The sequence below is a fragment of the Triturus cristatus genome, chromosome 2_2 (assembly GCF_964204655.1).
Source record: "Triturus cristatus chromosome 2_2, aTriCri1.1, whole genome shotgun sequence".
Lineage (NCBI taxonomy): Eukaryota > Metazoa > Chordata > Amphibia > Caudata > Salamandridae > Triturus > Triturus cristatus.
Window position 1 is genome coordinate 1,162,302,557 of NC_140582.1, and position 22,090 is coordinate 1,162,324,646.

General features: G+C 47.4%; 1 protein-coding gene across 1 annotated transcript in view; it reads left to right on the forward strand.

Moving 5' to 3' along the window:
- Window positions 1–731: 731 nt before the first annotated feature.
- Window positions 732–22,090, forward strand: part of ADISSP (adipose secreted signaling protein) — a 348,232-nt gene continuing 326,873 nt past the window's right edge. Inside the window, exon 1 of the mRNA XM_085642701.1 lies at window positions 732–922. The gene's annotated coding sequence lies outside the window, so the exon portion shown is untranslated. The remainder of the gene's footprint in view (window positions 923–22,090) is intronic.

Consider the following 22,090-nt stretch of genomic DNA (forward strand, 5'->3'; position numbering starts at 1 on the left):
CAACCAGACTTTCCAGGGCTTTCCGACCTACCTTTGTTATTTAACCCCACCATCTAAATTGATGCTGTAAATGTGCATTTCCTCTGCACAATTGCTGTAGCTGTTTTTTGTGGTTACTCCTGCACAAATCCACTGAAGTAATCGTTTGACTTTAATTAATAATAATGTAGCAAGCTGCAACCCTAACCCTTTCTGTAAACACTCTGATGCCCTTGGGCCATTTCTGCGCTATATAAAATTGTAAATAAATAAAAAATATTGCTAATTATATTAATACTAATTCAACACTAATACTTTTTGGGTTCAGGAGCAGTGTTCTATTTGCCAAAAGGCACTTCGAAGCCTCGTCAAGGGTGGTAAGCCTATATAAATACAAATACAATTACATTTCTCGAGTTTTGTCATGTGACCCAGGCTCCACCAATAATTTCGTGAACCTGGTTCCCACGCATACTACACGTTTTTGCAACACCTCCATACATTTCCCGCACAGGGCAGATTCATCCTCGACTGCATGGGTATGTCTAAATGGAAGCATCCCGAAAGCCCGCGTCCCGCATTCAAACTGTTTTACTTCTTCACCAGAAGATCTCACGCGCCTGCGACCGCCCGAAGCTGGTTCTAATCCCTTTATAGGACTTCAAGCGACGTTAATCTCCGCCCCCAACTAAACGTCATCGCACAATTGACCAATAGGCAGCCGAGGCTTCTCGCATGTTTTGGTATTTGTGCAGACAGAGGCGCTCCTTCCGCGCGCTACCAGTTGCTCGTGTGCCTTCTTGTTGTGGGTCGCGCGGCGGTTCCTGGGATCGTCGGGGGCAAGGGCACAGTTCGCGCGCCGGTGTCTGCAGCCAGCAGGAGTAGGCTGCCAGCAAGCCCACCTGAGAGCACGGGCGAGTGGTGCGACCCTCAGAGGCAAGTGGTCAGTTCAAAGGTTGGATCTGCCATACAACGTGTGTGTGTGTGCGCGCGTGCAGAAGGGAAACTGAATGCTGCACTATAATGCACAAGAATATGCTTGCATATTGTTCAGTAGCGTGAATCAAAGCATGTAATTAATCTAAGGTGTAGGAGGTATTCATACTAACCTAGAAGATGTAGTGTTTAGTGGTGTGTCTAAACCGTACTAGTGTGTGTGAATTCAATGCATGCTGTATAAGTGTTTACCGTATCGTAGGCTACACTAGTGTGCAAATGTGCAGGGGCATGTCTGGTCTCTGGTTTGTATTTGCCTGTGTACATTCGTGCTGCACAGCATGCACCGGCCTTCTGGGCGTAGCTTGTGTGTAGGACTTGCACGCCCCTTGTACTTTGTTACTTGCTCATCGGCGCTTGATTTTACGCTGAGGTTGGTGTGCTATCGTTCATGGCCACTAGTATGGTTGGCCTTTCGTTTCGATTTTTGTAGTCTTGCGTGTGAATCGATGTTCTTTCAGAACTGAACAGGTTAGCTTGGAGCCTTTTTAGTAGCCCCTGTGTTAAGCTCTGTCTGCAGGGGATGTTGTTAGTTCCTTTAATATTGTGTTGATTTTTAGTCTTTGTTCTTACTAATTGTATCTTTACTGCAAGATGCCAAAGATGCAACCGTGACAGGATTTCATATAGGGAGCGTGGAAGGAAAATCAATCTTTTAAGTATTTTTCTTTGGTGGATGTGTGTTTCTTTAGTTTGTACCTATTTTGGTGCACTGTTGTAGTAGTTTTTCTGGTCGTTTCTCCTTTGCCTTGTGTTTTCGTTCATGTTTTCCTTTGAATGTGTCTCCCAAGTGGGTTCAGTAACTGTTGCAAATAGTCAGGGCCACTGGAATTATGCGGTAGTAGAGGGCCAATTTATTTGACATGGTTGAGTAAATTATGCAGCAAGAAAAGGCAAATTATGCGTGATAACGTGGCACATTTTTTGCTAGTATTACTTCATTATGTTTAGGGCTCCCGGTTTTATGGTATTTATTTTTTTGCCATTTCAGTCTGTATTTATCCATATTTATTTTTTGGGCATTTTGTCTGTATTTATCCACATTTATTTTTGCCACAAGCAAAAGACGCTACAGCTAGTATTTTTCCACATTTATTTAAATTGACAATGCACACATGCGCTCGGTTGTTATCTGTCAACACTATACATTCATCGGAAAACTTTGCCATTTGCAGAATGTCCCAAATATGCTTAAAAGTGCTATCACAAGCCATTTGTCTCAGAGCCTTGCAGTTTCTGTCATCTGCAGAGTGCCACATCCTCTCCCCCACTGAACACCATACTGCCACACTGAGAGAAACTCACACTACCTTCAGGTGCAACCCAATTGTGCCTCACCAGCGCTAAAGCTGTCCCTGGCCATCACTATGAGGATTGATGTTTTGTGTGTGCAGAAGAGAACAAGCATTTGCAATGCAATAGGTCTCGCATTCACGCTAGTTTAAGCTATTGGCATTGTAAATGACAATGCCTTTTATTTATCTGTTTTAAAAACCAAAACATAAATAAAAGGCATTGTCATTTACAATGCCAATAGCTCAAACTCAAGTAAATGCGAGACCTATTGCATTGCAAATGCTTGTTTTTTAAAGTGAGTGCTTCAAATAGGAGGACAGAAAAACAGACTCCACAAAGAAAAAAATGTGAAAAAAGGTAGTAGAAGCTAATGTGTAGAAAACCAAGGGCATACTCACTCACACGGTAAACGGGGCCAATCAAATGCTGTAAATGTTTGCAGTGAGCACGTTTTCAAACGTCGCTGAGCCTAACCACTTTACACTTATTTACAGAATTGAAAGCAACGTATAATATTTAAATATGTTTTCAATTTTTAAACAATATCCAAAAAGTGGATCATAAACAACTATACACTCAAACCAATCATCGTACAGTATCAAAACAGTATTGCCACTTAAACCTGAGAGCGCGCTCATTTTACTGTGGTTTACCTTGTATAATTCCACTAAGCTGCAAAATAAATAAAATAAAACTGTACTAAGTGTCAACAATGGCAAGGTATTATGATCGGTGAAGCCAGTTACTCTGTTACCAGGAGTGTTTAGTCTTTTTCAAAACAGTTTTAGATTGCACCAACAAAAACAACTTCAAATAACTACAAAACGAAAATATTACCACAACGTTGTTGAAGTTAGGTGACGAGTACACCAAAACAAGCAAGGTGAGGAAAATATTCCCAAAGGGCACAGGCTGCACAGTCCAACGCCCCAGAACTGGGCGTCGTGTCGTTATCACGGCACATCAGGTCTGCCTGTGGCCTCTGAGTGGCACCAGATTAAGAAGGGGAGGGGGAGGACAGCTAGCCCAAGGGGATAGTGAGGGGCCAATCACTGGGAACCTGGGACGGAACGACTGTACATCGAACTCGGGAGTGACTGTTGCACCATAACCACTGTAATGGCTCTCTAGCTGGGTGACCGTGCAAACCACGGGTATCACGAATGCCTAACGTTTACCTATAAGAAGTGTCCATGGCGCCTAGCTTGACTCCCTGTCACAGGAGCATGCCTCTCAGCTACAGAAAGTGCTTGAACTGGAAATAAAAAAGTACAGATACTCCCATGCCAGAGTACCTGACCGGAACAGAGAAACGACTCTCCCATTTACAAAGTATTGCTTCAAAGCAAAGGCGTGCAGTTACTCTGCCTTGAAAATAAAAGAACTGTAGGTTCTCAGTACCCGAGAGTACCTCCTGCCCATTTAAAGCAGAGGCTGCAGGTGTTATATGGTGGTTAATAGAGTTATCGGGCTCCCTGCCATGTTCTAGTCATGCGAGTTTCAGACACTGTCCAGGCATCTTACTGTATTTCCCCCCCTGGACGTCACACAGTCTTTATCCTCCACAGCAGTGTTCTCCCTCCAAGACACTTCCCGGAGCGAACTGCGTTTGTCCAGTCTCGAACTGACTCGCCGACCCACTGGGAAAGCAGGTGCGCAACAATGGTGTGAATAGAGGCTCCTAATGTGACTCTGGCAGGGGCTCTAAAAGGGGCGAAATAACAACAAAGCCTCATTAACAAGTAAATGGTCTTTCAAAGTCCTGTGAAGTACTCGGGTGCGGCTGGCAGCTGTGTGTGTGCCCAGGAAGCTGTCTCAGCCCGGGCTGACACGTTTTGTGTTACTGTAGGCAGGTCTGCTGGAGCACGTCAGCACAGCAAAATGCACTAGTATTTTCCCGTTTTTATATATAAATACAGACAAAGGAAACCTTGTTTTCTGTCTGTATTTATATGTAAAAACGGAAAACCGGGAGCCCTAATTATGTTGTACTTTTTACACTTATTAACACTGCCAGGGCGTGTTGGGTACACCTCGTTAGTACCAGTTTAATACCCAAATGTACCAATAAGCAATAGAAAGGTGACCAGTCAACCTTTCCAAAAGGCCTTCAACTGCACAGCAACACATGCCGTTGCGTTTTTTAGTAACTTTTGCGCTAGAAACTTTTTTTGTGTGTGAACATCTGCAGATTATGTAGCATATGTTGGATTATGCGGCAAATGCAGCAAAATGTACAATTATGCTAAAATCGCCGCAATTGCATAATTCCAGTGGCCCTGCTAATATTTAGGAATGCCGCTCGTGTCATGAGCACATGCCACATCGGGATTTGAGGCCCGATTATGGCCAATCGGGCCAGAAAAGTTTGCAAAAATGTTTGTGCAATGGATTGCGTTCTTTAATCTACACTTATCAGATCTCTTGGGCAAGGCATAGTCTTGATGGCTTGCAGCGAAGGGGAAGTGGCACTCTTTTCTTCGAGAGGGATGCAGGGTATACCGGCAGAGGTATATAAACCGCAGCTGGCATATCAGGAATCTAGTAGGAGCCTGTCACTAGTAATAAGGATGATGACGGCTCACAGCAGCATCCGGCTGAACCGGAGTAGGAGTTGTTAAATGGGTGATGCTGGGGGGCTTGTGTGTAGTCACAAGTTCCATTGCGGAAGGCTTGAGTGCTGATTTTGTACCTGTGGTTGTAGGGGCCAGTGGTTACTGGGTCACGTTTTTTATAATCTTACCTTGAGAGAAAGAGAAAGATAGACATGGTGAAAGATGGGAAATCAGTGACAAAGGGAGAAAGCACCGATGTTAAACAACCTGTGAAATGGAGACAAGAAGTGTAGAGCAATGAAAGAAAGAGGCATGAGGTGGGATCGTAACTAGACAGCCTTGGCATTAAGCAGCTCTCGCATTCGGGAGCACTGGTGATAGTGGGTCCCTCAGAAAATCTTTGAGCACCAGCTTTTTCTGTAAATTAAGCACTTGCTCAAAACATTAGGTCTGGTATAGTAGGAGTCAGATGTGGGGTGGATCGTTGGAGCTTAGGAATCTTTGGCTGAAGGTGTTGTCCCCGAGGGTGTCCAGGGGTGTTGAGTGGTAGTCCTTCTCTGGGATGATGTTGGAAGAGCCAGATGCTCCAGACGTTTGCACTTAGATCTTGTGTTCCCAATCGGAGGGCTATGGAGCTGGGCTACAGGGAAAGGCAGGTTGCTCAAGCTGTGCATAGGGGAGTGCAATTTCGAGTGTGTATTTGAGGCAATGTCTGGCAGATAGGATCAAGGTCGGTGTGCCCTCGGCTAAGGCCTGACAGATGTTAAGAAGTATTAGGGGTGATGTATGGGTAGAATTCCTGTTGGATAACACAAGATTGCTCAGTCGTGCAGGGAACATGTTTACCATTCACAGTCACACCTCCTGCAAGTCCGCCCCCCTGCCTTTCGTTGTTGCTGAACGTATCATTTCTGGTGATGGTTTTGGGTAGCCCGAGCAGCATTGTTGGCCTTTAGCTGGGGTGGAGTTGTAGGGGTTCGGGGGGTCCCTTAGCCAGCACTTGCAGATGGACAGTGGACAGACTTTACAGGCTTGACAACAAGGTCTATACACCTATGGCTTAAGTCCTATTTTTTATTTATTTTTTTAAACCGTTTATTACAGAATCCAAAAGATGTACAAAGATGGGCCTACAACCTTCAGGCCGGCCGCTAGCAAACAGTAAGAGCATATAATACAATCAGTAAACACACGCTGCGGCGTGAGAGAGGTCACAGGAGTTGAAAGAAGCGTCGGCAGCCACACCGTCCAGACCCCCACATGACGGTTTCATTTTTATATAAGAAACGAAAAACAAATCCACAAGGCAGCCAATAGTCAAAGCAGCAGCATGAGCTCCCCTGGGGAGGACCCTACCGATCCACAGGAATAGCGGGGGGGGGATAGGTCGGGACGGAGACAAAGTGAACTCAATGCCCAGAACCAGGGAGACAAGCAGACTAAGGAGACGGGGCCAGTGACAGATCAGGCGTCAGCGGCGGGGTACAAATTCCGCCACGGTAGGTGTTCCAGGGGCCCCACACTTTCACCCATTTCCCAGGCTTACCTCTCGCAACATACACTACCTTTTCCCGAAACATACACCAATCCATGTTGTCCTTCCACGCCGAGACCGTTGGCAACCTCTGGGAACCCCACAATTGCGCAATATCACGCTTGGCCACCATATATCCCAGAGTCACCCACCACGTCTGCGGCACTGAGTAGTCGGTCGGCTCCCACACATTTAGCAGACATCTACTCGCCTCGGGAAGACGCGTCACATGCGTGACCGCCTGCAACACCGCATGCACACCACGCCAGAATCGCGCCACCTCCGGGCATTCCCACAAAATATGGAGGAAGGTCCCCGAAGAACCACACCCACGCTTACACAACCCGTCCACGGCATAGCCCATACGCATCAGACCCGGCCCCGTAACATAGACCCTATGGAGTATCTTGAGCTGGACGAAGCGAAGGCGAGCCGGTATGGCCACCTCTTTCGGGGAGGCCACCGCAGACACCCAGTCCTCGTCATCCAGCTCCAATCCATCAGCCCCCCACGCCTCACGAAGGCTAGTCAGCAGTCCCGAGCGATCATTGATGAGCTTTTTGTAAATTAATGAAATCGTGCCGTCCGGTACATGTCCATCTAGCACTCTATCTTCCAGAGGGGAGTACTCCGGGATGGAGGCAACATCCGGGAATACGGAGCACAGCGCGTGACGGACCTGTATATATCGAAAGTACTCCCTGTCCTGCAACTGGAATTCCGTCTGCAGCACCTCGAACGTTTTGAATCCCCCCCTCGTCCAGAGATCGCCCACCTTGCTGATGCCTATCATGTCCCACTTCTCAAAGCCCTTCGAGGTCCACAGGGAGCCCAGCCGCTCAGATGCATACAGTGGCGTCGCCCGGGTCAACCGATCCTTCCACCCCATCGCCAAGTTTGCCGCGTGCCACACCCGTACCGCGACCCGCGTAGGGCCCGTCAGACGTGCGTCAAGCGATCTAGAATAAAGCGCCCGATTTATAGTCACCACCCGGCAGTAACAGTTTATCCATTTCAAAGGCCGGGTTAAGAGCGGGCCCATAAAGGCCGTGGTTTATCGCAGCCAGCTGGGAGGCCCAGTAATACCGTTTGATGTCTGGGAGGGCGACCCCCCCGTCGTACCACGGGAGCGTCAGCTTCGCAAGGGCGATACGTGGCCTACCCTCCCAGAACAGGCGTCGCTGCAGACTCTCCACCTCGCGAAAGTAGCGCGCCGGGACAACGTCCATCGTATTCTGTAAAGCGTATAGGAAACGTGGCAGCGACATCATCTTAAACAATGCCGCACGGCCGAGCGGTGAGAGCGGCAAGCGCCTCCAACGCGCCACGTCATCCTTCAGGCGCTGGAGGGGGGGAAGCAAGTTCTGTTTATACCGGGCCTCCGTGTCCAGGGTAATGAAGATACCCAGGTACTTAAATCCCTGCGGAGCGATCTGGATAGGACAACCCCGTGGAAGGATAGGAGCCTCCCCGGAAAGGACATACACACAAGATTTAGCCCAGTTGATGACTAAGCCGGAGTTGCGGCCAAATGAGTGCAAAACATCAACTAGTACAATCAGTGATTTACGCGGGGAAGCAAGGTATAAAAGAATATCATCAGCGTAAAGGGATACGCGATCCTCATACTCGGGGGTCCATCGGAGACCACGGATAGAAGGGTGCCACCGCAGCCACTCCGCCAGGGGCTCCAAGGCAAGCGCGAAGAGGAGCGGTGATAACGGGCAGCCCTGCCGCGTGCTCCTGCCCAGCTCAATCGGAGCCGACACTCTACCGTTCACCGCCACCTGCGCCAGCGGTCCGGAGTACAACAATTTCACCCAACCAATGAATCCCGGGCAAAAACCAAACTTCGCCAGAGTCGCCCAAATATATGGCCACTCAAGCGTGTCGAACGCCATAGTGGCGTCCAGGGACGCCAAAATGGCCGGCTCTCGTATGAACGGGACCCGCGCGAGCACCCCATGCAAACGCCGCAGGTTGAGCGCGGTGTTGCGATGAGGGATAAAGCCGGACTGATCCTGGTGAATCAGATCGCACACCACGCCAACCAGCCGATTAGCCAGCACCTTGGCGAGAATTTTGGGTTCCGCATTCAGCAGCGAAATGGGCCTGTAGGACGTGACCCGATCCCGCGGCCTCCCCTCCTTATGAATAACCACGATAGTGGCCAGACGCTGGTCCAGCGGGAGGGAACCCGCCGAGCGGGCCGCGAGGAACATAGCACGGAGATGAGGCGCCAGCGTATCCGGTCGTAGTTTATACAATTCGATGGGAAGGCCATTAGGACCCATGGCCTTGCCGGAGGCGACCGAGCGTATGGCGAGGGCAATCTCCTCAGATGTTGGGGTCCCGTCCAACAACACTTTATCCTCCTCCGAAAGGGAAGGCAGCGCAATGTCTTTAAGTAAGGCATGGGAGTCCTCTTCCGAGCGGGAAGATACCGGGGAGTACACCCCACGGAAATATTCTGCAAAGCAATCAACAATTTCTCCTGGGTCAGTGACACACACACCATCCAATTTCTCAATCGACGGGACAACTCGACTCGCTCTCTCCTTTTTATCCAGCCACGCAATCAGTTTACCAGCCTTATCACCCACATCATACAGTCTCCCCTGTTGCTCTCTACTGAGGCCCCTGGCTGCCTCCGTGACGAGGGCCTTGTAGTCCGCCTGCTTGAGTCGGAGAGCATGCAATTTGTCCTCCGTCACCCCACACTCCAAATCACCCTCCAACTCAGTTCAATACGGGTCACCTCCTCCCGCTCGCGCCTCCGGGAATGGGAAATAAGGGATAGGGCCTCCCCCCCGGAGTACCGTCTTAAACGCCTCCCACAGAGAGACCGCAGACGACACAGACCCCACATTGTCTTCAAAATATCGCTTAAGGGATTTAACCAAATCTGTGCGAATTGTGGGGTCACGCAGGTACCAGGGATTAATCGGGACCACCCTCCCCTCCCCCCTCGGGACAATGTCGAAGTGCAACAGGAGCGGGGAGTGGTCTGAAATACCCCGCGCCAAATGTCGCACCTCCCCAACCCTCCCCGCCTGTGCCGCTGGCATTAGGACATAATCAAGCCTCAAAAGACTGCCATGGGCCCCGGAATGAAAGGTGTACTGTATCTGCGTAGGGTGTTTCAACCGCCAACAATCCACCAGCCCCAAGGTGTCCAAGAGGCCGGACAACCACGCTTGGGCACGGGGGAGATCCCTAGGGGGGTGACGATCCTCAGTCCCGGAAACCACAGCGTTAAAATCCCCCCCCCCCCCAACCACTAGAATCCCCTCCGGAAGGCCAAGGAGGAGGCGCCCCAGATCCGCAAAAGTAGTCGTTTGCAACCCTGGCGGGACATAAACAGACACGAAAACAATCACTCTACCCTCCAATCTACCCACCAGAACCGTGTACCGTCCCCTGTCATCATGGAGCACCTCATCAACTTCCAACGGGAGCGAGGTCCTAGCCATAATGCCCACACCCCTCGAACCAGACGTGAAGCCCGAGTGGGCCATAAGGCGATAGCCCCGTCTGTTCATGGCACGAAAGGAGTTTCCAATGAGGTGTGTTTCCTGCAGAAAGACTATATCAGGTGAAATTCGTTTTAGGAACTGCAGGATCACCCCCTGTTTTATCCTGTCCCCCAGTCCATTAACATTCCAGGACAAAAGACTCAGTCACCTACCCCCCATCATAGCCGAAATCGATCAATCGCCCCCCAGAGAGCACTTTAGGAATAGCACAACAATACTTTTGCCTTGTGGTACAAATAAACAATACCCAACAGCCCCAACAAAACTCCCCCCTCCCTGCACCCCTGCATGAGCCCAGACAGCCCCCCCAACTTGCAGTGTGCCTGTCGCCCCTATGTAATTTAAACTACTAAGACCCCCTAGAGGAGGAAGGAGAACCCCCTCGAGACCCCGCACCACCTCCAATGGAGGGGAGACAAGACACAACAGACAAAAGACCCTAAGCTTGGCCGAAAGTGGCATCATCCGGAGTGAGCCCCCGTATCAGTACCTCAGACCCGGTCCGGTGGGCACTCCCCTCCCGCTGCCCCCCCCCCCATCATCCCGACCATGACCCCCAGACAAAGTGTCCAGCCAGTCCCCGGCCGTTTCAGGACGGTCAAAAAAGTGAGTGCGACCATCCACCTCCACCCGCAGCCTGGCCGGGAAGAGCATGGCGTATTTTAAGTTCATGCCTCGAAGCCGCCGCTTGACGCCCAGGAAACTCAGTCTCTGCTTCTGGACCGCCTGGGTGAAATCGGGATAAAAGTTCACCTCCATGTTCTCCAGCTTAATCGGCCCTTGCAGTCTGGAAGCTTGCAAAATCGCATCCCTGTCCCGAAAGTTGAAAATACGGGCAATAAGAGGCCGCGGAGGGGCTCCGACCTTCGGTCTGCCTCCGGGAACTCTATAGGCCCTCTCCACAGCAAAGAATTTACTCAGTCCTCGAGGCTGGAGATGGGTAGTTATCAGGTCCTCCACAAAGAGATCCGCCGCCGACTCCTCCCGTCCCTCGGGTACTCCGATGATACGGATATTATTCCTCCGGGCCCGGCTCTCAGAGTCCTCCAGGCGCCGATCCATGAGCGCACTTGCCTGACGGAGCCGGTGCACCTCCGTTTGAAGGGCCGCCACCTCAGTCGTGAGGCCCGACGCGGTGTGGGCCAAAGAGTCGACCCGGTCATTAGTCTTAGAGAGATCAGCTCTCACAAGGTTGACATCAATGAGGACCGCGTCGAGTTTGTGTGCCAAAGTGTCGAATTGCTGGCCCACTGAGGCCTTCATCTCAGCAATGGCGCCCATGACGTCTTGCAGAGACAGATCCGTAGGCAAGTCCGGGGCATCCGGGGGGCACTCGGAGGACTTGTGCGATCCGCCGGGAGACCCCTTCGGGAGGGTGTAGCGGTCCATGATGTTGGCCTGATGTGCGGTGCCACGCCGGGTCGACTTGGCCTTCAACCGATCCCCATCCTGCTTCGTGGCCATCGTCGCATGCCTCGCACCCGCACCAGCCACGCAGTGGAGAGCAAGCAATCAAGGCCGAGAGCCCCGGGGGCCACCCCAGGACGGCAGAACGGGCCACCGCAGGCAGGCAGGCAGGGTCTCCCAGCGAGGCCACCCCAACACAAAGAAGCGCCGTGATCCCACTTGCGATAATGGCAAGGGGACTCAAAAGTGAAAGTGTGGGGTACGCGACTCGCCAGGCCCAGCCCGCCGTTGTTGTTCACTTCGCCACTGGGTCGCCCCCAAACTCGAATCCGGGGTCAGGAGAGAAGTAGGCCGCAAACTTCAGTCGGTGCTCACTCCGGCACCCGAGGTCCGATTCGAAAACGGAAAACGGGTACCACCTCGGCTCAGGCTCACCGACACAGTCCCCTCAACCGATGCAGGATGAAGACAGGATAAACGTAGGAGGTTGCGGAGGTCCTCGGGAGCCTCGCACCTACGCGGCCATCTTGGTTGCGCGCTAGGCACCTCCCCCCCCCCCAAGTCCTATTTTTTTAAATATCTTTATTGGTATTTGAACAAAGAGCAACAAACATGTGTACCCCTACATAAACGACCCGGTTTATATTCCTAGTTTGTAGCAATTGAGCACTGGCTCCTGCCTGTTGGTTCTATTGCAGCATTTTAAGATTTGACTTTAGCTCATCAGGTTGTTCGCATCATCGTTTAGGGTCTTGGTAAGGAATGAATGTAGAAACACTACTCGGACATCCAGAGTAAGCTTATTCTGTCGCAGAGTACAAGTCGCAGAGTACAAGTAGGGGTGCTCATCTCCAAGCTTGTTTAGGACTCTGCTGTAGGAACTGATTCTGGGCAGATTCTAAGAGCACCTCAAATGGGCTACTTTGGGATGAACACTTATTAAGTCATCCCAACAGTGAAGACACATAAGCTATTTTGTAACACACGTAAAGCCCTTGTTTATTGACCAAACTCAAACAAGATATAATTGGAACTCTACACACTGTAGGTGGGCATGGACTACTTTACAGGGGACTGCAGGACATAAAATGGGGTTAAGTAGGCACATATAAGTTGCTGAGATACCGCCATGCATGTCAATAAGCAGGTAGAAGGGGAGACACCCCCATCCCATCTACCAAAAACACATTGCATGGGAATCCTCTTGGGTTTTCTGTGGCAGGAGTTTTTCTTTCAAAGGCTCCTTCCATTGAAGTTGTCAAAGTTTGTAGTGGCGAGGAAAGGGTATCAATGAAATTATATATGAATTTGCTTGTCTTTTAACCCCTTCAGTGCCCATGACGAGATAGTCTCGTCATGGAGCGCGGTTGCGCTGTGCCCATGACGAGACTATCTCGTCATGAACCCCGCCCGCTAATGAAACGCCCGGCACAGGGCGTGGAAAGGGCGGGGCACTGAAGAGGTTAAGAGCTCTGGATAAATGATTTAATCCCAGAAAGAATGTTGTGTTGGAGTGAAACAAATTCTTACTTTGATCTCAATATCCAGACAAACAAATTGACTGACTGTGTTATGGCAGCCTTAAAAATGCTTGCAGCCATATGCGATGTTTATGACCTCAAGGGTGCAATCATTTGAGACTAGCTAACTGAGAAAACTAACCGCCAGAACCCAAGAAAGATTATTGTTGGTGGAAGATGTGAATTTTGACACTTCATTAACTTCGGATGGAAGTATTGAACATTCTGAAATGTGTACGAGTGAGATCAGTCTGAGTGCAAAAGTGCAAGAAACAAGTAGACAGATGTAGTTCTAGATCTAATAACAAAAAGGTGTACGTATGTTATGACAGCTAAGGAAACGAGCATTGAAAATGCAATAGGTCTCGCCTTTTATTAAGTTAAAGCCATTTGCTTTACTAATGGTATTGTATAGCAAAGCAAATGGCTTTAACTTAATGAAAGGTGAAGCCTATTGCATTTTTAATGCTTGCTTACTTAGGATAGGAGGCAGAGACAGCGCTTCGCGTAAAAGATAATGTAACACACTGCCACAGGCAAATAAAAGGGTAGTGGTTGTTAGAGGGCACCGGTGTGGTTCGTGCAGCAGGCAACAGCTGTCTGTGTATGGGGTGTACATGCTAACTGATGAAAGAGAAACCACACTGCCATTATGAAATGCTAGTGACGTAAGCGTACTGTCCACTGTGCAGTTAACATTCAGGAATGCCCTCGTGGCTGCTGGTAATAATTGAACGGTACTAAAATGCCCATAAAGAAGTTATGATCACGTTGGTGTTAACACAGTGTAAACAACGTGGGGGTGTATGAGCAATGCTGGGGACACCGTACCGTGCAGTACAGTTTTGACAGAAACATCTGACCGCATTATAGTATCGGTGCGTAGTGACGCTGTCACGTCCCACAGCACCCGTGTGAACTGCGCAGTCATATTCTGGCTGTTGTTTTCCTGCCTTGTTGGATTGCAACTATTACGTTGTTTTGCAATGGGACGTCCGCTCTGTCCAGATGCATCATAGGTGTAGCGGTTCTATCTACTACACTGGTCTATCCCTTATCAGGGGGTGTCACTTGCCTTTCTACTAGACCTTGGTGTGACAACTTGAAAGATAACTCCCCATAGTATTTACACTGAGCATCATTACTACATTAACTGGCGGAGCTGGACATCTTCACAGTGGGACATGCCTATCTTAGCTATTAACTGATCGTTGCCTTATATAGACGGTGTTATTCTGTGATACAATATTCTACTGAACGGGGATCAGCTCCTCTTAGGGAATCCTATAACCAAAAAATCTTATGGAGGGGCTTGACACCATTTTAATCTAGTGCCCTGAAGAAGTCCTGCTCTAGGACGAAATGCGTCTGCTGTTCGTTGTGTTGAATGCTGTGTTTTATCTACGTGAAATGAAAATGAAACAAGAAAAAAGAAAAAAATTGAAGAACTTGTTTGGTTTATTACCACCAAACAAGACATCTATTTCCCTTCTCGCCATCTCCTAGCGACATCAATGTTTATAGATATGTCATCCATTTCAAGGTCACCAAAGCTATTCAGCCTTCATGTTGATACAACACTGCGTCAGAGTCTTGGCGAGTGCGTACTGCACCTCCTTTATTACGGTTTGTGTGAAATGAGCAATGCGGATACTATTAATCTTCTCTTTCCAGCATGCTTTTTCTTACTCTCTTTCTACTCTGGATACTCTAGAGACCGTTCACAATATTTGGGCACTTTTTTAACCTTCTGATTCTAGATTTCACGTGGTTGTGCACAGCAACCACCACACTATATAGGCATGTGCAGCATGTTAACTTGGGTGTAAGGTTTGGAGGAATCTTCTGCAGCACTTCCTTGGTGGACACAACTCCTTTAACAGTTTTCCAGACCTAATTTTAGACAACAATATTTTACCAGTAATCCTACAGGCTAAAATATCTAAGCTATTTGTTGTTGTCCTTCATTCCATCCAGTTCACACTGTGACGGACTCCTGGCGAAAGCCTTGCCGAAACGCGCGTTGTGTCAACATACCGCCAGCTCCTTTATAACATTCGGCCATCTGTATTGCATAACGTGCATAAATAGCAATCAGTTTCTATCAACTGCTGTAATTTAGACGTTTTTAAAAGAAGAGTGGGGAAAAAACTGTACCCCATTGTTTCTCTTATGACCAAGCATGTATTAATATGTATGTATTCTCTGTGAATTTGGACAACACACTAAAATTGTCTTGTGTAATCTTTAAACACAATTACGTATAGTTGTTTTTATATATTTTACAAATATCAAAAATATGATACACATAAATGTTGTTGAATTATTTATTTTATCATTCAATTAATCAATCAAACATTTGTAGAGCGCACTACATACCCGTGAGGGTCTCAAGGCGCTGGGGGGGGGGGCGCTACTGATCGAACAGCCAGGTCTTGAGTAGCCTCCTGAAGGTCAGCAGGTCTTGGGTCCGTCGTAGGCTCAGTGGGAGGGTGTTCCAGGTCTTGGCGGCGAGGTGGCATAAGGACCTCCCGCCGGTGGTTGTTCTTCGGATGCGCGGGACGGTGGCAAGTGCGAGGTCGGCGGAGCGGAGCTGGTGGTTGGGGATGTGGAAGGAAAGCTGTTTGTTGAGGTAGGCTGGGCCGGTCTTGTGGAGTGCCTTGTGTGCGTGGATGAGGAGCTTGAAGGATATCCTCTTATTGACGGGCAGCCAGTGCAGGTTTCTCAGGTGGGGGGTGATGTGGCCGTGGCGTGGTACGTCGAGGATCAGTCGTGCCGAGGCGTTTTGGATGCGTTGCAGTCGTTTGATGAGCTTGGTCGGGGCTCCCGCGTAGAGGGCGTTTCCGTAGTCGAGTCTGCTGCTGACGAGGGCCTGGGTGACTGTTCTTCTTGTATCTGTCGGGATCCACCTGTAGATCATGCGGAGGGTGTTGAAGCAGGAGGAGGAGACAGCGTTGACTTGCTTGGTCATGGAGAGCGTTGAGTCGAGGATGATTCCCAGGTTGCGTGCATGGTCGGTGGGTGTGGGGGCTGCCCCCAGTGCTGCTGGCCACCAGGAGTCGTCCCAGGCTGAAGGGTTGGAGCCGAGGACAAGGACCTCCGTTTTGTCCGTGTTCAGCTTCAGTCGGCTGGTCTTCATCCAGTTGGCGACGGCCTTCATTGCATCTGCATCATTCTGCATGTTTGTCCATTCTCATGTTCTAATGTGATTTACGTTCTAGATCTTTCAGGCTGCGTTTAGCCTATCACTGCCCTGCCCAGGCCTTTTTTCCTTAATTATATTTTCCCTATTATGGGCAAGTTTATCTTGTAAACAGGGGCCCCTTTATTTCCAAAGTGTATGTTATGACAGTTCCACAACAAAAGGGGTGTGTATAACAAATTAAATCTTGTTTGTTTCATTATGGTAATAAATTGGATGTGTGGAGTGCCACGCCCAAAATTAGTTTTGCAATAAGTGTAGGTAAAAGGGACCTTTTGCACAGGTGTGCAAACCTACTTTTGGTAACAAAAGCAGTGACAACCAGCCACTTACAAGAAGGGGGGGAGCATTTTGTTTCGATAGTGTCTGGTTTCGAATGCGACCGGGATGAAATAGTGGGGTATACCATCTATTAGTGAAGAAAGGAAACCCCCTTTTTGTGGCATAAATTTAATTAGGCAGATAATTAAGATGATGGCTCATTCTGAATCGCCTTTCACCCTCATCGATGAAGGCGAGTTCTCGGAGTTTGAGCAGGTACAAGGCCAGGAATACAGAATCCAAATCTTTTTGTATGGATGAGAAAGGGTAGAGACAGTAGGCAAGTTTGATGCCACTCTAATATTGTAAAATAATGCATCCAGTGGCGTACTGTATGTTGCTAAGAATATGTCCAATTTTTTGGGTTGCAACAATCAAGGCAATCTTAATATGGTTTTGAATCCCAATCGTCCTGACAAATTATTATTTAAAAAAAGTTTGGGGAGAATCAAATGTGTAGGTCTGTGCAAGCTTAATGGTGATAAGGAGTGAGTAAACATCCTGAAGTTGTTTTCTCTCATGCTAGGTAATCTTAAGGTGTTCCAACATCACATGGTTTTCCTTGTTTCCAAGACAATATTCTGGTGTATGGAAAGGATGAATGGAACATAATGCAAAATTAAGAGAAGTGTTAGATATAATCAAAATGAATGGTTTGCCGTTGAGAAAGGATATAGGTGCCTGTTTTTCAGTGCTGGGTAGATTACATAAGGTGCCATGTGTCTAGTAGAGGCTTGGAGCCTACATTTGAGATATTACAAATGATTGCAAATGTGCCTGTGCCCATTGATAAGGGTCAGCTTAGGTCTTTCCTAGAACTTGTGGAGTACTCCTCAAACTTTGATGAAAATTGTGCCAGCGAAACTGTCTGGTTGCATGTTTTACTGAAAATGTATGTTTAGAGTACAGAGTGCGAGATGACTTTTAAACAGATCATATTGTTTGATGCCATTGATGTGCCCATCATCATGACCATTGCTAGCAATCATAGCTTGCTTGAATGCTGTACTGTTGCAAAGGGGAGGTAATGGGTGTGAGGAAATATCTGCTTTCGCCTCAAGAGTTTTACATGGTGCTTATCCTACGTATTCCATCACAGAAAAAGGAAGCTTTGCGGTTGTTGTTGGGAGCTCAGAATTTCGAGATTTTTATGTGAGATGATGAATTTGTGTTAGAGCCAGATCATAAATCTCAGGATATTTATTCAGCACAAGTGGTGCTGGTAGAGCTACACTTCATATAGCCAAGTGGCGGTATCAATTACATGAGTTTCAATGTAAGCCTAAGTATGTGGCAGGAGCGAATCTTTTTGCTGCTGGCTGTCTCTCTAGGTTGCCACTGAAGGAAGATCTAGTTGAGAATTGCAGCAAATGTGATGGCATTGAGATGGTTTATGCATTGAACTCTGTTGATTTGCTAATAAATGGGCCTCTGTCGGAGAAGGTTTGATTTTGAATTACAAAAAGTAATGAGGTTTGCTGAAATTGAACGGGGTACGTAACCAGCTGGTTTCTGATGGTCACTTTGCTGAAGAGTTGTCCATTGTTGATGGAATTCTGAAACAGGGTGGTCTTTTGATTGTCCTTATGGGGCCTGATAGCCAGCTTTTAAATGTTGCCCATGGAGTGACAAGACACAGATAACAACCCCTTCGCCTGCTAGCTCTGTAATTCTGTGGAGTAAAACTAGCTTTTGATATTTTGGGACCGTTTGTCGCTGTGGGGACTACTCCTATATATACACCCTTGTGTTGACTGTCTACATGTTTAAGTGGCCTGGAATAAAAATTGTCATGGAGTTCTTACAGGAAGTGTTTAACAGAGAGGGATGTCCAGGAGAGATGTAATGGATGCCAGTACTCTGTGTCAACTGAAATGCAAATTTTTGTTGATATTGAAATCTATCGTTTCTAAACGTCACTGTATCATACCCGCAGCACTAGTTTTGTAGAAAGGGTCAGTCATATAGTAAAAGCACAATCTGGACGTCTTAAAGATTGTGTGATGAAGTGAAGCCTTGTGTGTTATGAGGCTTGAAGCAAAGGTTATGGGGTATGTGTAGGTTATTCAAAGGTTGGTAGGTGCATGTTAGTTGCACAGTAGTAATGTGGATATTACCTGTTCTCAACATGCACTAGTTGCGTTTTTTTTTTTTTTTTTTTTTTTTTTTTTTTTTTTACATCTGAGTTTTTAGTCATTCAACGTAGTAACAACTTAACTAAATATTGTTATACTCGTGCGCAAGAGAAGGGAATCTCAAAAAATTTGCTGCATTATCAACCTCTACATAATAATCTAGGTATATATCATCTACACTTGTGAGGTGTTGAATCGCCTGCCTTTTCGATCATTCTCATGGATAACACTCGCCCCTGCCTGGTTTGTGCTTCTTTTTGGTTTATGTCTCTTTTTTTGCAAACTGGGATTTACGCTTATTTTAAATGTAACCGTCTTCAGTGAGCTTTGTCCTTTTATTTCTATTTTTCTTTTGTATGTGTTCTTCTGTTATCTTGACATTTATGAAAGAAGAGTGATGCGTGAGGTTCTTACCTCACTGTGTGAACATTTTAATCAGCAGCCCGAATCCTTCTATGGTTTAAATCTTTTTATTGATGTTGAAAAGACAAGCGTTACAATAGCTGCCCCCTACATCCACCGGCCGATGGGGAACATTCGAACGAATTAAAAATAAAGGTAGAAAAGGGAAGGAGTAATAGAGGGGAGGGTAACAAGGTCTATCTCTTAATTCTGTGTGTGGTGTAACATGCAAGGGTCACCCGGTTGATATGGGCTGGGCAGCCTTCTATTATCTTAATCCGTTGGGGGGGGGGTTCCAATGAGGCAGAGCACTCTAAGGTACTTCGGGCAAGTAAGCTTGGTGCATTCGATTGGACAAAAATGTTATAGTGGTACCCCATGTTTAAAAAAAGCATAAATATCAGACAGCAGCCGTTTATCTGATGTTCTAGTAACCTACCATTTCTCAAATTTCGCAAAAAGTGGCCTGCATGTGGTTTTATCTGCGGTTGTGTAACCCAATGACGGAGAGCCAGGTATTGCCAATAGGCCTTCCGAGGAATCCCAAAAGCATCTACGAGGCTCGTAAAGTCCATTATACCATTTTCGTCAAAGAGGTCCCCAATGCGTTTACAGTTGGCCTCTTGCCAGTGGAGATACCCCTCCCCTGTGTGAGCCGGTGAGAAGTCAGGGTTGCCTATAAATGGGATCGAAGTAGACACCAGAGTAGAGAAGTCGTGTGGTACCTGTACCCAATCCCACAACCCCAGCATGGCCCTTAGGACCGGCGACACATACACTCCACCGGGGTGGTGTTTTTGGGGGAGCCACAGGACCTTCCAAATGTGCATGCCCGCTATCAAGCGGGCTATAAAACACCAGTGTTTCTCTGTCTCCAGCTTATACCACTCAAGCATATATCTGAGTTGTGCTGCCTGAAAATAACGTTCCAAACATGTGACACCCAAACCCCTGTCCTCTTGCTTCAGTTATGTCAAATTATGGGCTAGTCTCGCTTTCTTGCCTCCCCAAACAAAGTTGTTAATAAGGCGTTGCATCTGGGACAACATATTGGGTGGAGGTCTGAGCGGCAGCGTCTGCATCACATTGAGGATCCGCGGGGGAGTGGTAATTTTAACTGCAGATAGTCTACCCAGCCAGGACATGTGGTGCATTTTCCAATCGGAGAGCTCATTCCTAACCCCAGCCAATAGGCCAGCATAGTTCACTTGGGCTGTCTTGACCAGGGTGGGGAACAGCCGGGGATCTGGTAGGTTGCCTCTCAGAAGTAGCAAGGTGGCTGAAGGCACACTGTCTAAAACTTAATGCAGACAAAACATAGAGCTTGATTTTTGATGGGGCCTGTTAGGTCTGGAATCTTGGTAGCCTATGTTGTTAGGTCCTTCACCCAGGCCTAAAAAGGTGGTAAAGAATCTGGGTTTCTTAATCGATTATTCTCTTTCATTGCAACAACAAGTAAATACTGTGTGCGAGAGCTGGTTTGGTATTCTCCGCACTCTCTGCAGATTATTTCGGTGGATCCCGGTGAGGTGGTGCAGGAATATTGTTCAAGCTTTGACCATGAGTAGTTTAGACTACGGGAACCCGTTACATGTGGGCATGTCAGATTTATTTGTTTATGCGTCTTCAGTATATTCAGAATGACGCGGCAATATTGATCTGTATCGGGACTAGCAAGAGCTCCGCTTCAGCTTGTCTTAACTATCTCCTCTAGCTTCCACTTCGCAAGAGAGCAGTTTTTAAGCAAATGTGCCAAGCGAACAGAGCACTTTATGATAAGGGTCCAGCAACCCTACAGGATGGAGTTACATTTTATACGGCAGCGCAGGATCTCTGTTCAGCTAATGAAGCTCTCATATTCTGTAGACCAATTAAGAAATCCAGAATGGGTGGACGCTCTTTTTGGCCGCTACGCACTGGAATAGCCTTCTACAGAATCTACTTTTGACCCTGGACTTGTTAATCTTTCAGAGAATGTTGAAGACTTGTTTGTTTCCGCTCTAATGACTTGGTTGGAAGTGGGCAAGTATGAGGTCTAGCGCCGGGATAATCTTTTGGGGATGATGGTGGGCTTTAAAAAAAACTTAAATTAAATAAGTAACACTAGAACATGGGTGTGAATTCGGTGGCTTGATTTCTGTGCTCTGGCAGTTGTCGTCAGGACTGGAAGTATTTGTTGTCAGCCTGCCAGCATCCATGACATGATGCCCACAGCTGGCAAAATGTTGATTGTTGCACACTGATGGTAATTCTTGGCAACTTGTGGGCATGCATGCAGGTCCTATTCAAATGGTGATAATCATTTTCATATTGTGGTATCCAAGTTATAATGATGACCTTGTCTATCATAATGCGGGCCCTGCCATCATAATAATAATAGTAATAGTGCTGGTCTTAATGTGGGCATAAATAGCATGATGGTGCTGATCTTTTTCTGGTCCTGACCGAGTGGTCCTCTTTACCGACATATTGTGCATGTAACCATGACATTTTGGCACCCATCCTTACTTAATTGTGGTCCCAGCAGTATGGTGTAATTCATGACCATAATGTGGGCATCCATTCCACAGCCGTAACAATGCCTGGCATAATGTTTACCTTTGCATAGTGGTAGACGATATTGCTGGCCGAATAATTCCCCTTGAATTATGGTAGTAATTCTTGCCATGTAGTGGGCATCATCTGCGTAATGGTGGCAGTTCTTGGTTATTGCGGCCAATTGTGGCACCTGCTGTAATGATGGTCCATCCATTATGGTGGGAGTTCACGACATACTATGGTAATGCATGGCATGGTAGGGCTGCCTCTGATTCTAGCATATTGTAAGCAGACATGTTATGATGGTGTCACGGCACATTTGTAAATGATTTTGAGTACATTAAATTGCAAGCAGGGTTAGAGGATATGATTTAGTATAAATTAACACATGTAATGCACACGCCAGTGAACATGCTCAGAGAATCCTTTCCAGAACCCAGGGCTGATGTCTTGGCCAGCACTCCAGTTTTGGAGAGGGGATTGTGTAAGGCGAATCCTATTGCATTTTAAATGTTTGTTTATAGATAAGATGATCATCTGTATGCCAAAAAGTAATTCATGCACATTCTTAATTATGGGTTGTTCCTTATGATTCATAATAAAAGTCCACATTCCAAATATCCTGTTGTTGATGGAACATTTTATTTTTCACTGTTCCGTTCTGGATTC